Source organism: Falco naumanni, chromosome 8, assembly GCF_017639655.2.
Source record: "Falco naumanni isolate bFalNau1 chromosome 8, bFalNau1.pat, whole genome shotgun sequence".
NCBI lineage: Eukaryota > Metazoa > Chordata > Aves > Falconiformes > Falconidae > Falco > Falco naumanni.
In genome coordinates, this window is record NC_054061.1 from 2,150,248 (window position 1) to 2,163,358 (window position 13,111).

Consider the following 13,111-nt stretch of genomic DNA (forward strand, 5'->3'; position numbering starts at 1 on the left):
CAGCCCTGCGCACACCCATAAATCCCGCTGTACCTACTGCTAATCTGGCCACAAACCACCTGAGCCAGGCGTGGGGGAGCGGCCAGCAGCCCCTTCCCAGTGGAGGGGCTAATTCCAGCCATCGGGAAAGGCAGCAGAAAGCCAGACACAGCCTAAGGATGCGCACCGGCTGCTGCTATGCCCAGTCACGCGAGTCAGAAGTGTGCCCATACCAATGGAAGAAATAGATGCTTTATAAGATGCTGTAATCTGTTTAAATCTGGTTTAATCTGTTTCAGGGCAGATCCCCAGAGATGCTGCCTTGCACCAGCTTTTCAGTAGACTGGAGCTGATGCAAAACCAAGCAGAAAAAGAAAACATCGTCCTGTGAACAAATAACAAAGTGCATGTTACGGGGCTCTAATACAAAGCTTACTTTTGACTAAAATAATCCAATAAATACTAATTGGAAACAAATGTCTATCACTGGTGCATAGCAGAAAACACTGGCGCTCCCAAGCCTTGTAAAAATGAGCAGCAAAGAGAAATAAAAACCAGATCCTGCCAGCAAAAGATCTTGAAAGTCCAGTTCTTCAGTTCTTCCCAAGGCAAAACTCCCATTGATAAAAACGGGGCTTAATTGAGAACTGCAAGATGGTGCCTTTGAGTTTTTCTTCTGCTCCCAGCTGAAAACCTGCAGATTCTGGCAAGCTCCTGGCACTTCCAGCGCCTCGAAAGCTTCAGCAGCTGCTCCGAGCCCTCTGGTCCCCACTCCTTCCACACTGTGCATGCACACACATGTGGGGAGAACTGCTTCCAACAAAATAACTTCAAATTATCTATTAAAAAAGGAATTTAGCTGCCAGGAATAATATAATTTTAACTGTTCCCCAATTTATGTTCTTAAAAAAAGTATAAATACAACCAGGCTATTGGTTTCCAATTCCCAGATTGACATTATTATTTCAAGGAAAATAAAGAAAGCGCTTTCAACCATGACACAGAAAGGAAAAGAAGGATCATAAATGTTTCGGGGAAAAACGCAATGGCCCATGCTGACTGGCCAGCCGTCACGAGCTACAGAGTTATGCTTTTAGAAACCACGACCATGAATTCCCCATGTGTGGGAGCCGGTGCGAGGGCAGCTGGAGCTCTGCCTGCCGGGCACAGGGCAGGGTCATCCTCTGGCTCCTCCACACCAGGGACATCCAGCCCCTTTCCCACAGAGCATGGCAGCTATTTCTGGAATGAAAACCTCCTCCATCAAGGGGCCTAGAGACCATCATCACCACAGACCCCCTTTAATCCAAGGTGGCTTGAAAAGCATTGCCCTTTCATCCCCATTAAGCTCAGCAATTTGGACATCGACAGCAAATGTTGCTATAAGGTACAGCGCACAGCCTGCCTGCTCTGCAAAGGAGCCCGGTGATGGAAATAGAGCGTTTCAGAGCCCTCCCTGCACTGCTGAGCTGCTCGGTGCCCCTGGTGCCACCAGCTCCCTGTCCCTGCAGGAGGGGGATGCTCATGGTGGTGGCAGCTCAACCTCTGCTTCTGCTCAGCCATGACCCAACAGCATCCATAGGGATCAACAGCCTCCTCCCAATGGACACTGGAGAGCTCCCGCTACCCTCGCACCCATCAGACCGAGACCACAGAGGTGAGGCACTGGATGTCCCTCAGCCTTTTCCACCAAGTCCTTTGCAGGCTTTGGAGAGCTGTGCTGTGTGCTGGGGGCAGCTCAGGGCTCTGTGGGAAACAGGCAGAAGGTGTGTACCCGGCTGAGAGCTCACTGGTCCTTGCCTTCCTCGGTGCTCTCAGTTTCTCTGCTACGCGACCTCCCCGTTGCACAAAAAGCTGTTCCTGGGACTGAGCTCAGTCTCCTTTTCCTCATCTCAAAGGCTGGGAGACCTTCAAAAGGCTTCGCATTGTGCAAAACACTCATGCACTCGCTCTCGGAAACCTAGAACCAGATGGATTTCTTTCCAGTTCTCAAATTCAAGATCAGTTAAAATTTCCCCTCCTTTGGGACCTAATTTGCTTCTCTCTGCTGGCTTTTTCTTCCTGCTTTTTATGGTCTCTCTTAAATTAAGAGGGTTTGCAAACCTTTCCTAACAGCTGGCCTGAGAAGTTTCACAGAGAAGAACTCTTTTAGCCTACAGACAAGAAACCCACAAGCCGTTCCCTCACGCTTGCCTTCCCGGACCATCAATGACGAAGCGAAGCCCCCTCCTGACACGCAGCGCTTGGAGCTGCTGGAGCCCAGGCTGCCCTGCTCCTGGCAAACACGATCTGCGCAGCCGTCCCACACCAGATAAATCCAAGGCAGGGCTGGAAAGGAGCTGTTTGAAGTCCCGGTCCCAGGGAGCTGGTGGGGTTTGGGGTGGTTTTGTGTGCAGCTGCAGTGCTGCTGCAGCACAGTGTGCAGTGAATGCCCTCGCCAGCACCCAGCTGGAGCCACCCTTGCTGGGCACCACCTTGCTGGGGACACCCAGCCTGTCCCTCCCCACCAGGGGAAGGAATGAGCAGAGGAAAAGGAATTATTTGGAGGAGAATGAGCCACAGCAAACAAAAAAGATGACTTGCAGCAACCACCTGCCCCAGCCATTCCATGCACGGCCTTGCCAGAATGCTGCCTCCTCCTCCTCCTCCTCCTCAAGATGCATTTACCAGCATTGCACGAATGCAGCCTCTGCCTTATCAAGCACAGGTAAGAGCTGCCTTTACCAATACAGTATTTATATTCTGAGGAACTATTTCCAGCAGAAGGAAAAGGTGACACAGGGTATGGGAGTGTTTCTCTTGGCAGGAGGCGCAGGAAGCTGGGGCAGCGGCACGCAGGTAGCTGCAGCAGGAGCGGTGCTGGCAGGAGCAGCGCTGACAGCATGTAGCGCCTTGCCCGGAGTTGCCGCAGGGCTACAAGTGCGGATGAGGCGCGGTGGGTCGGCTATTGCACCTGAGCTACCGCATCTCTGCACGCTGAGCCTTGGACACCGCCGGCCAGATGCCATCAACTTGGCTTGCACTGAGCTGCACCTCCCTGCCTGCATGTCTCTGGCACATTCTTGGGTGCTACTGTTTATTCAGATAAGAGAAAAGAGAAATGTAGCTGGGTTTGGGATGCCTGGCTCTTGTCCCCACCATACAATGCAGCATCGAGAGCATGAAAGGAATGATTTTCCTTTTATATTTAAGGGAAGGATGCTGAGTGACAGGTTGCTTGGATTTATGGAAATTCCAAAAAGAGCCAGAAATACGGAGAGCTTTTATGCCTTCTTCTTCTACAAGCACTTCAGTTCAATTTCTAGTAAGTCCCTCTGTTCTATGCCTGCTTATTAGTGATGCTCTCTTCCCCTGTATCAGGTATTTCGTTCAGCTACAGCATGATGCCTGGACATAGCTGGTGGAGCAATGTGCACAATCAGCGAGGTAATGAAGCTCAAATGCTTTCCACAGGACACATGGTTTCCAATGTCAGGAAACATACAGGGGAGCATTAAAAGAAGCAAGCTGGACATTCCAACAGAAATACAAATCTACTCTGTGGCTTCACCAAGCAGAGCTAATGTGTGCTCTAGGTAACGGGTCAGAAGACGGGCTTTGCCTGCTCATTACAGCTGTGGCGCTGACTCTGCTGGAATAGCTGAACCGAGGCACTTTCATCCCTTAGGGCTTTTAGATGAACCTGTCATAGGACAGAAGACTCAAAAAATTAAGTACTTCTATCAAGCTAATCACTGCTAAAAGAAGTGTTCCCCTAAGTAGGAAAACATGCTGCCAACCTAGAATTTTGGAAAGGTTTTGAAAATTAGCCTCAGTCCCTCTCTCTCTGGGAGTGAGTTTATCATATTTTGAAACCACCTTTTGTAAAGACAATAAAAAGCAGAAATTTCTATGGATTTTTAAAATACGCCAAGGCGAGCACACTCTTTCAACTACCTACTTAACAGGAGTAATGCTGGGATCCAGAGCTGGGAAGAGGATTTAACTTATTAAAAGTTAAACTCATGGATTTAAACATAACCCATCTCCTGGCAAGCAGAATTCCCCCGTGCTCGCCGCCTCGGCCGCTCTTGGTTCCAGCTGATCTCAGCCCGGAGCTTCAGGGCTGCGTTTTGCAGAGCTGCAGGAGCTACCTGGCCTTGGAACCCAGAGAAGATGTTACAGGAGACACAATTCTTTTCAGAGTTTTGGGAACTTGCATTTGTATTCTGATACACTTTGGTAAAATCTGACCTCAACTTTCCTCAAGTTTGACCACTTTGATGCCTCAATTTTTCTTACTCTTAAGAAAAAAAAAACAATCCCAACCAAAAAGGAATTTTTTTGACATTTCACAAAACGCCCTATTTGCCCTTCCAGCCTTTTTCAACTGTGAGTCTTTAGCTCTAAAGGCCACAGGTTTTAGACACAGCTTAAGAGAACTTCAGACTTCATGTTCTGATCCAAAGCATTTAAAGTTCATTCATTTCTTTTGCAGTATTTGAAATTACACCCTTAAGAGGCCAGAAGTGCAAACAAAATAACTAATCTCATTTTTCAGACTATCAGACATCAAACCCGAAGATTGCTAATTTGAGAAGCCAGCGTTGGCTCCTAGCAGCTCCATGGAAGCACCTACACCCGTGGCCTGATTTGGAAGGGCTTTGAGCAACGGTTGGCTTCAGCATATCTGAGAAACCTTCCTTGGGAGAGGACCCACCAGCTGCAGAGCCAAACACACCTCCCAAATGACACCCTCGAGCCCCAAATCCATCCCGGAGCCACTTGGGCAGCGGTGGGAGAGGATCTGCCAGGAGAGGACGGGCTGCAGCTCTGGTGCCCAGCCACTGCAGGGGTCACCTGCCCTGAGCCCAGGGTGCCAGTCCTGCTCTCTGCTATAAACACATGCTGCATCAGCCTTAACCAGAGCTGAAGGTCATTAATGGCTTCGATGTACTTCAGATCCACTCACTTCCTAAAACCCGAACGCAGTCAGTCAGGGTCAGCTAGACATTTGCTGCCAACAAGCTGAATTAGAGACGTGAGCGGTGCTACTTGTGCCCCAGGAGGTCAAAGCATCCTTTAGCTGTGGGGTCACCTGGAAGAGGTACCTCTTGTGACCACGCTTGGTGACTTGTATCCATTCTCCAGTGGCAGCAGGACAAGCCCAAGTGCTCTGGCTCCTCATCAGCGTTCAACTTCTCTCTCCCAGCTTGGGTAGTCGAGCCCAGCTGCGCTCTGCAGCACCCACCAGTGATTCTCTGACTCTCTGCAATGTAGGGCTAAAAGATGTGTCCCTGGCATCGGTCCCCAGCTGCCCACCACAGAAGGGAAGTGGGCAAAAGGACCTTCCTGCGGAACCGGGTAATGCTTGTATGTCACTATTACTGTTATTAGGAGACCATCAGACCATGCCCATTAGCTACACCTGAAGGAAGGTCAGCTTAGAGCAAACCCATCGCAGCTCCTGCAAGGCTGAGCAGTGGTTTGAGACCAGTCCCCACCGTGCCTGCTGTCCAACATCCCCAGACAACCCGGTGATGGCCTCCCCGGCTTCTCCAGCGGGCGCCTGGCACCACTGGCTGCCCAGGGCTCGACGGGACCAGCTCAGACCTGGCAGCGAGAGAAAAGGGTAGAATAGGAGCAAGGATCTCTCTAAAGCAAAGGTGTAATTCCTGCCCTGGCTGCCTTTTCTTCTGACACAGCCGGACTTTGATGACGTGATTCTGACCTCTCCTGGCAGAGGGCTTTTTGTGGGTGAAGTTTTACTGCCTTCATCACTGCAGGTACTATTTCATGCAAATGTGACAAGCAATTAAGCCTGAAGACATACCGTAGCATATCCCGACACCCTCAAGACTGAAATTCAGCCTCTGCACAAAGGACAACTGCAATGCAGCGATCCCTTCCCCTCATTCCCCCCAGCTTTTCAACAGCAAAGACAGTGCTTTGTCTCTGATAAACTGGTTCAAAAGTCCCAGAAATGGAAATCTTATTATTACCCCGCAGAGGTGGTGTACAGGACAGACAGCACAGTTTTCGCTCGAATGCAAATAACAGACTTACGCCGTGGCCAGCATCTGCAGGAGTGGGATTGATTCTCCAGCTCGCTGCCTCAGAAGAAGTCCTGTGGCAAACCCTTATGACAAAGGCTGCCCCCAAAGCTGGGGGAAAAAGAATAAATTTTAAAAGCTGCATACGTTTTGACACATATGTCCCTATAAGCACAGTTCAGATGTCCTGTTGAGACGCTGTTTTTACAGCCTAAGCAGGCTTCAGTCTAACTTTGAAAAGCTCTAGTAAGTATGATCCCACTGTTCAGCTCAGCTCAGAAGATTAACAGATAAGAAAAAAGGCTGAGCATAGTTCTCTGAAGCTGGATGAACAGAGTGTGTGGGTTATTTTACGAGATAGATTTCAAAGATTTTGCCAAGTTCCTCTTTCAGCATATACCATGGTCTGAAGAACTTTATCCATCATGTCCTTCCTACTACGCTCCTTTCACAGTCATCAGCTAAACACCAAATTAATTTTTCAGATCTCTCTAAGTAAGAGACCAAACCCTTAAAATCAGATGGTCTTTTAGTTAAAAGGCTGCAGACAACGTTCACTTGAAACATGACTCAATGCAGAGCCTGGCTGAGCCCCAGCCTGCCCGCGTCCCCAGGACAGTCTGTGCCCTGAGAAGGCACGGCTGTTGGCACATGGCAAGTCACGCCTCAGGACAGGGGCTCAAAACGAACCCCATGGCTTCTTGCTGGGTCTTGGACGTGCTGAAAAACATCGCTGGGTCACGTTCCGGTAGGCAGAGTGCAGCCCCTGTGAGCATTGCTAAGGTTTGCTCAGCTTCGTGGTGTTGGACCTGGCAGTCAGGTTCATTTTAAAGCACTTATTTCTGTATTACATGCTGCAATTTCTGCTGAAACCCCTGCAAGCCACAGCAAAAGCATTGTGTGAAAATCTCCATTGCCTTCTATTTAATTGCTGTTCTGGCAGGGAGCTGGCTGAGGTCAGCCCCATCCACCTCCCGTCACTGCAAATTTCCAGCCACAAACCCCCATTTCCACAGGTAAAACCCACACACCTCTACATACAGAAGCCTGCCTTTGTTTTTCAGGAGTAATTCCATAAACACATGACTCCAGGAGCTGGGGCTTGACCCAAAGCCCCGGCTGCCCTCGCCCCGGGCGCTGCAGAGCTGCCAAGGCCAGTGCCAGGCTGAGGTTCGCACCAAAGGGGCAAAAGCTGAACATTTCCTACCAGCTCTAAACGATGTGTCACGTTTGACAGCATTATAGCAGCCTTGACGAGAGTCACCCAAAATGTATTTGCATGGACGGGAAAGTTTCTAAACCATTTGTAAACAATGGTTGGGAATTTCTTAACTTCCAGGAGGAAGACATCTATGCCTTTCTGAAGGAATGCTCTCACGAGAAGCAGCTCTGCAATATAAAATGAGGTATTTTTAAAATTGGTTTTAGGGTAAGCTGGGAAAATACTCCAGGTCTGTATTTGCACATGCACATTGTCAGCACTATACATTACATAGCACAAGGACAGCATATATCTAACCCAGGGACAATCTCTCACAATTAGAGAAGCAAACTACACCGACCCTTCTGAAGGAGCAAACGCTTCTCCCCTTGGTGCAGTCACGCTGATGGCCACCAGCAAGGGTGTGATGGTTGCCAGCTCCCAGCGGTGCAGCAAACAGCTTCACCCCCCCGTGCGAATTAAGGAGATCAAGAGGGACTGGAGTGCAATGCCACGACTTTATCCCTTAAGCTACCTGGCTCCCAGCGGTCTCTTAAAAATCCACAGCGATGGAAAAAAGTTCCCCAAGACCAGCAAGAACGATTAAAATGTGTTTCCATTTATCTCGCCTGCTCCAGTGCAGAGGGCATGTTTTTAATATCAAGGGTGCATGCAAGGGAGTGTTTAGCAAGCAGACAGAGGAGGGCTTTGTACAAACATGTCGGTTTTATTAACACTTTCATACAAAAAGCAAGATAGCTGGGGAGCATGCGCTGCGCTGGAGGTCACAGGGCACACCGGCTGCATTTGCCAAACACCTTCGGGCACAGCTCTGCAGCCAGGCAACGTGAATACATCTGGACAGGGCAGTAACTACTGCACTGCAGTAACACAGCACACTTGCGTCAAGGCTCAGGCTTGGTGTATCTCCAGCTCTCATAGTCCTCAGCCAGCCTCAGTCTGGTTCATATGTGCACAGAACTAATATTTGTAATAAGTAATTTTAGAAGAAATTAGAGTAGGTGAAGAAGTCTAAGACTAAAAGAATTTCTATGTATCCTATACATAGTATTTAATTTTCAGCCATACAGGAAAGTCTAATGACCATTAATAGAAAATAAACATCAGTGAAACATCAAGGTATTTTTTGCAATATAATAACCCTGAAAAACAAAGGTAGAAGAGCCTCGAAATTCTCTCCTCTCTCCAGCGGCAGCAGTGCCCTCCTGCCAGATGATTATCTGACCTTAGCTAAACTCAACGACAGTCTAAACCCCAGGAAGGATTTTCCCTCTGCTTTCCGGTGTTCAGGGTCACCTTCCCAGCCCAGCAGCAGACAGCCATGGTGTAGGAGAGCATTACTCAGTGCAGGCACCAGGCTGATGCTCCTGCCAGTGCTCAGCCTCAAGCTGCCCTGCTGTGCATGGGCTGCTGCAGGCGTTGGATCAGACTCCGCACTGATAGAAAATAATGTCTACTACAGAGGGGAAAAAAACCCCAAACCATCACAAGTATCCAGCCCAGCCTCCTGCCTGCTCCCCCTCCTCTTAGGGAAGATGCTGCTGGTCCCATTTCAGTGACACCTGACTGAGCCACCATTTAATGCTGCTATTAAATCACTTTTCTCACCATCTGGTGTTTGGCTTAAGGAACAAACCTAGTGAGCTTAATGCAGGCAACGTCCCTATTCCATCCTTGCCAGCTTACTGTCTCTCTCCTCTACTCCCAGTTGTGGGAATTGCTGCATTTCCAAGTGTTATCATATCATACTTCCTGGTTTGTGGTTTTTTTTCCCATAAGTGCCTTCAGCAGCTAATTGAAAGACAAAAGCATCACTGGCAACAAGCTAATCTTCAGACTAGAGAAATATTACCTGCTTAAACCCCAAAGAAGCCTACTTCATCAGTGTGGCTTATCTGAACGTCTCTCTCTGTGAAAGCCAGGGTAAGGTACACAGGAAAACACAATGAAAGCAGTAGGATAATATTTTTTGTTTTCATTTTGGAATTCCCCAACCTTTTGCTTTTACACATTAATAAAGAAGATAAACTCAGCTCGAATTAAAACATGTCTTGGGTTTTCCTGCTAACAAACAAGCACTGGCAGTGCCTGTGGGACATCCCAGCCCTCCATGGCAGGAGCAGGCTGTTCCAGGGGATGGGAGGCAGCTACTGCAGCCTGGCTGTCCCAGGCTCTCCGCTCTCCCTGGCTGCCACTTACCCACCCCTCCGGCCAAAGAGAGGTTTGGGAGCAGCTCCCTGCCCTTGACGCATCCCCTTCACCCGCCGTGCTGGCAGCCGGTCTGCCCTGTGCCACTCATCTGGCTGCAAGGAACCTAGGGGACCACAGTAAGCATCCCTCCTGCCCCCATCACCCCATCCCTGTATCAGCATTGCCATCCCCTGCCCCAGCACCCCATCCTTGCACCAGCATTGCCATCCCCTGCATCCAGCACCCCATCCCTGCTCCCAGCACCACCACCCCCTGCACCCAGCTGCCTGGGACGGTGCTCTCTCTGCACACTCTCACCCCAGAAGGTCACACAAGCAACTGCCAAGAGCAATTAATTTATCTTAAGTGAGCAACAAGTGAAAATGGAATGGGGTAAGTTATTTTTCCCCGATGGATAAGAACACAAACACTGAACTATGCCTCCCTCTGCTTCCAAGCAAACACCTGGTATTTCTGAATACACAAGCAGGCTGTTTCTGAACCTGTGTCAACAGAATCATCACTGAAACTGATGTTATCAAGTAAAATAACACGGTGTGTATCTGCCTTACTTCTTTATCCAACAGCATTTTCTGTTTTGTCTTAAATCAACCCACATTGTTACTATTTCAGTATAGCACCTATTTACCTTCAACAAGACCAAGTTATTCAAGTTACCTGGGCAGAAGAAAACACCATTTTGAAGTTTCCATTCCCATTTTTTCCCTTCACCCTAAGATTGGGTTTTCCCCTTTCAAATACCAGGATTGTTCAAGCTCACTTGAAGATGCCGATTCATGTAAGAGATACATAGAGGATTTCACATGAAAGTTACAGCTACAACAGTCTGACGTGTCAAAGTGGTTCTGAGAAAATGCCTTTGTTTTCAAATGATTTAATATTATATCAGAGTTACAAATAAAAACAGACTTGTGTGCAACCTCTTCACCCAGTATATTAGACCAGTGGTGGTGGTGGTACATATACCCCCGACTCGAGTGCGAAGCGCTGTGGGAGTGTTCGCAGCTCCAGGCTGACGCCACTTGCAGCCGCCGTCAGGATTCAGCATGTTTCTGCTATTAAATCAGTCCTCAAACAACAAGCTGGGAGTTCCCATGCGACGGGAACCCGGGCTTGTGCCAGGGCATTATCTCATCCTTTGTTTTCCCCAAAGTACGAGGCAGACATTTTCCCTCTCCTCCCGCCCCGAGAGCACCGGCCGATGCCCTCGCAAGGGCTGGGTGCAGGGGGGGGCAGGGGTCCTGACGAGAGCAGACATGGCCCATCCCACCGGCCAGGGGAGGAAGGAAGGTCGGTCACCTCCAGAACGGGAATTCTACCTCCCCAACAACAAGGCTTTAACTCCCAGTTCACAGAAATAAGTCTGGGCTATACCATGCTTTCACCAAGCTGTATATGGAAATTTCATGCACACCGCCAGCCTGCTGAGAACTTAATGCAATATGCAAAGCTAATTAATTAAATGAGGAGTAATTAATCCTGAATAAGAAAAGCCCAGGCCTTCTCCACTTCCCAGAGCTCAGCCCTCAGCCGGAGGGTCAGGCTGGAAAGCTGCCGCTCCCGGGGCACACGCAGCACAAGAGGGGACCATGGCAAGGGGCAGCGGGAGCACTGACCCGCCGGCCCCGTCCCTCCTCCAGGAGCCACACGGGTGCTGCTGCGCTGGCTCGCTGGCACTGGGATGCCATTCCCGTGGGACAGGGCTAACGGACCGCCTGCGGGAAGTACCACTCCCTCTCCGGGCAGCCGGAGGAAACCCAGCCTGTCACCCCACATAGCTTCCCTCAGCCAAGTGTCCAGGTCTGGGAGGACTTGCATCCTATTCCAGCTCTGGCTATGTGCTGCCAATTCAATTTCTGCTGCAATTATTCTCCCACCCAGACACTTGATCTACTGTCAATTAGTGCTGATGAGGCTCTGCCCCACAGCCTGAAGCCCGTGTTTCCAGCCCTCCTGGGCCAGAAACCTGCCAATTCTGGCAGTATGGGAACGGTCAAGAAAACAAACATCCTCTCCTTTTATTAGCACCACATGGCAGTATTTTGACTAGCGAGTTCACGCTACAAGAAGCCGAAGACAGCGGGATCCCCAGAAACTGATGGATCGGGCTCTGCGCTCTCTGCCTTGCTGAGGCGGGACAGCCAGGGCCAGTGCCTGCAGCGATGCCGACACAGGGCGCACAGCCGGTGGCAAAGCCAGACCAGAGATCCCAACACATCAGCAATGATTTCATGTCTGCGTGACGGGATCCTGACTTCATGCAACGGTGCTGCTGGAGAGCACCGAGCCGCCCTCAGCATCCCCGTGGGTCCCACCGTCACCCACAACCAGGTCCGGCAGACACGAATCTTTTCGTTATTTAGGATGCAAGTTTGAATGTCACTGAATTTGTGACCTCCTCTATAGACTCCTGCTGTTAAGGGCAGACTTGTATAGTGTAACCAACTGATAACCGAAGCCTGCTTTTTTAAAACAAATGGTATTTCACGAAGGTGACCCACTAGCATCCTGTTCCGTGTCATTTCTGCTGTGAACAAGCAGCTCTCTCCACTTCCAGCTTCTGCAGTTGTGAGGGCAGTTATTCCCTGCAGTCATGGCATTAATCAGTTTTAATAAGAAGGATTGATTACATTCTTGGTCTTTGCGTAGGGGTTTTCCACAAAGCTCAAATGACAAACCACAACAGATTTAGAAAGAGAGGAAAGCTCATCAGCTGGTCCATACCTTCCAAATTCTCTCGCACAAAAGATAACTGCAAGCCTCGCTGCCTTCAAGACAAAGACTGCACCTAAATAAATCAAATTTAATTATAGGGTATATGCTTTCCTAGAAATCGCACAGATTTAGGCATTCTGCTTATGCTCACACATTTTGGGGCCTCTAGCAAGAATTACTGTAGTCACAAGTCAAAAGACTTTTTAGACATCTTTGCCCATTATGATGGAAAAGTTGACAGAGTAAAACCTGGAGGAAGGAAAGACATGTGCTCCACATTACTGGAAAGGCCACTTGGGGTAAAACTCTCAAAACCCTTTTCAAGGACAACCCCAAACCTATTTTTGTGATTTGAGGGCAGAATTCCAGCAGATTCCTCCCCTTTCCCCGTGTTTCAAAGCAGATTGCTTTTTTCCAGATGCGAGGAAGTGCACCTAAAGGTTGTGCATTTTGAGCCAAGCTATTACTTTACAATGAACCTTTTCTTTCTCACGATCTAGTAAGTGCCTTTGCTCACAGGGGCTGAGCAAATACAGCCCCGGGTCATATGGCATCGCTCCACCAGGGACCCCAGCCATGATCCGAATCTCTGCTCCTGGGGGACAGGATGCCTGCTGCAAGGGTCTGCACTCCTGAGTGCTGATGGTCACCCCTAGCATCAAGCAAATCAGAAGACACCTGCAATAACGCGGGGCTTGGGACAGCTACTGGCATGTGCACCCAGCAGTCAGCGTGAGCCATGCTGAAGCCTCAGCCACACTCAAGGCACAGTCGGTTTGGGGAGGGAGACAAAACAACCGGCGCGCCGAGGGTGCACCCACAGCAGGAGCACTCTAACGCGCGCATGGCAGCTCCCTCGCTGCCTCTCTGCGAAACCCAAAAAGCCATTAAGCAAGATGACGTGGGGATAGAGCCACTGAAAAAGACAGCAAGAGCTGGAACCTGCCATCTG

At 49.5% G+C, this 13,111-nt stretch overlaps 1 protein-coding gene across 1 annotated transcript in view; it reads right to left on the minus strand.

Annotated features, from left to right (window-relative positions):
- The window catches only part of PDLIM4 (PDZ and LIM domain 4), a 54,101-nt gene that overhangs the window by 12,538 nt on the left and 28,452 nt on the right, over positions 1-13,111 (minus strand). The window lies entirely within an intron of this gene.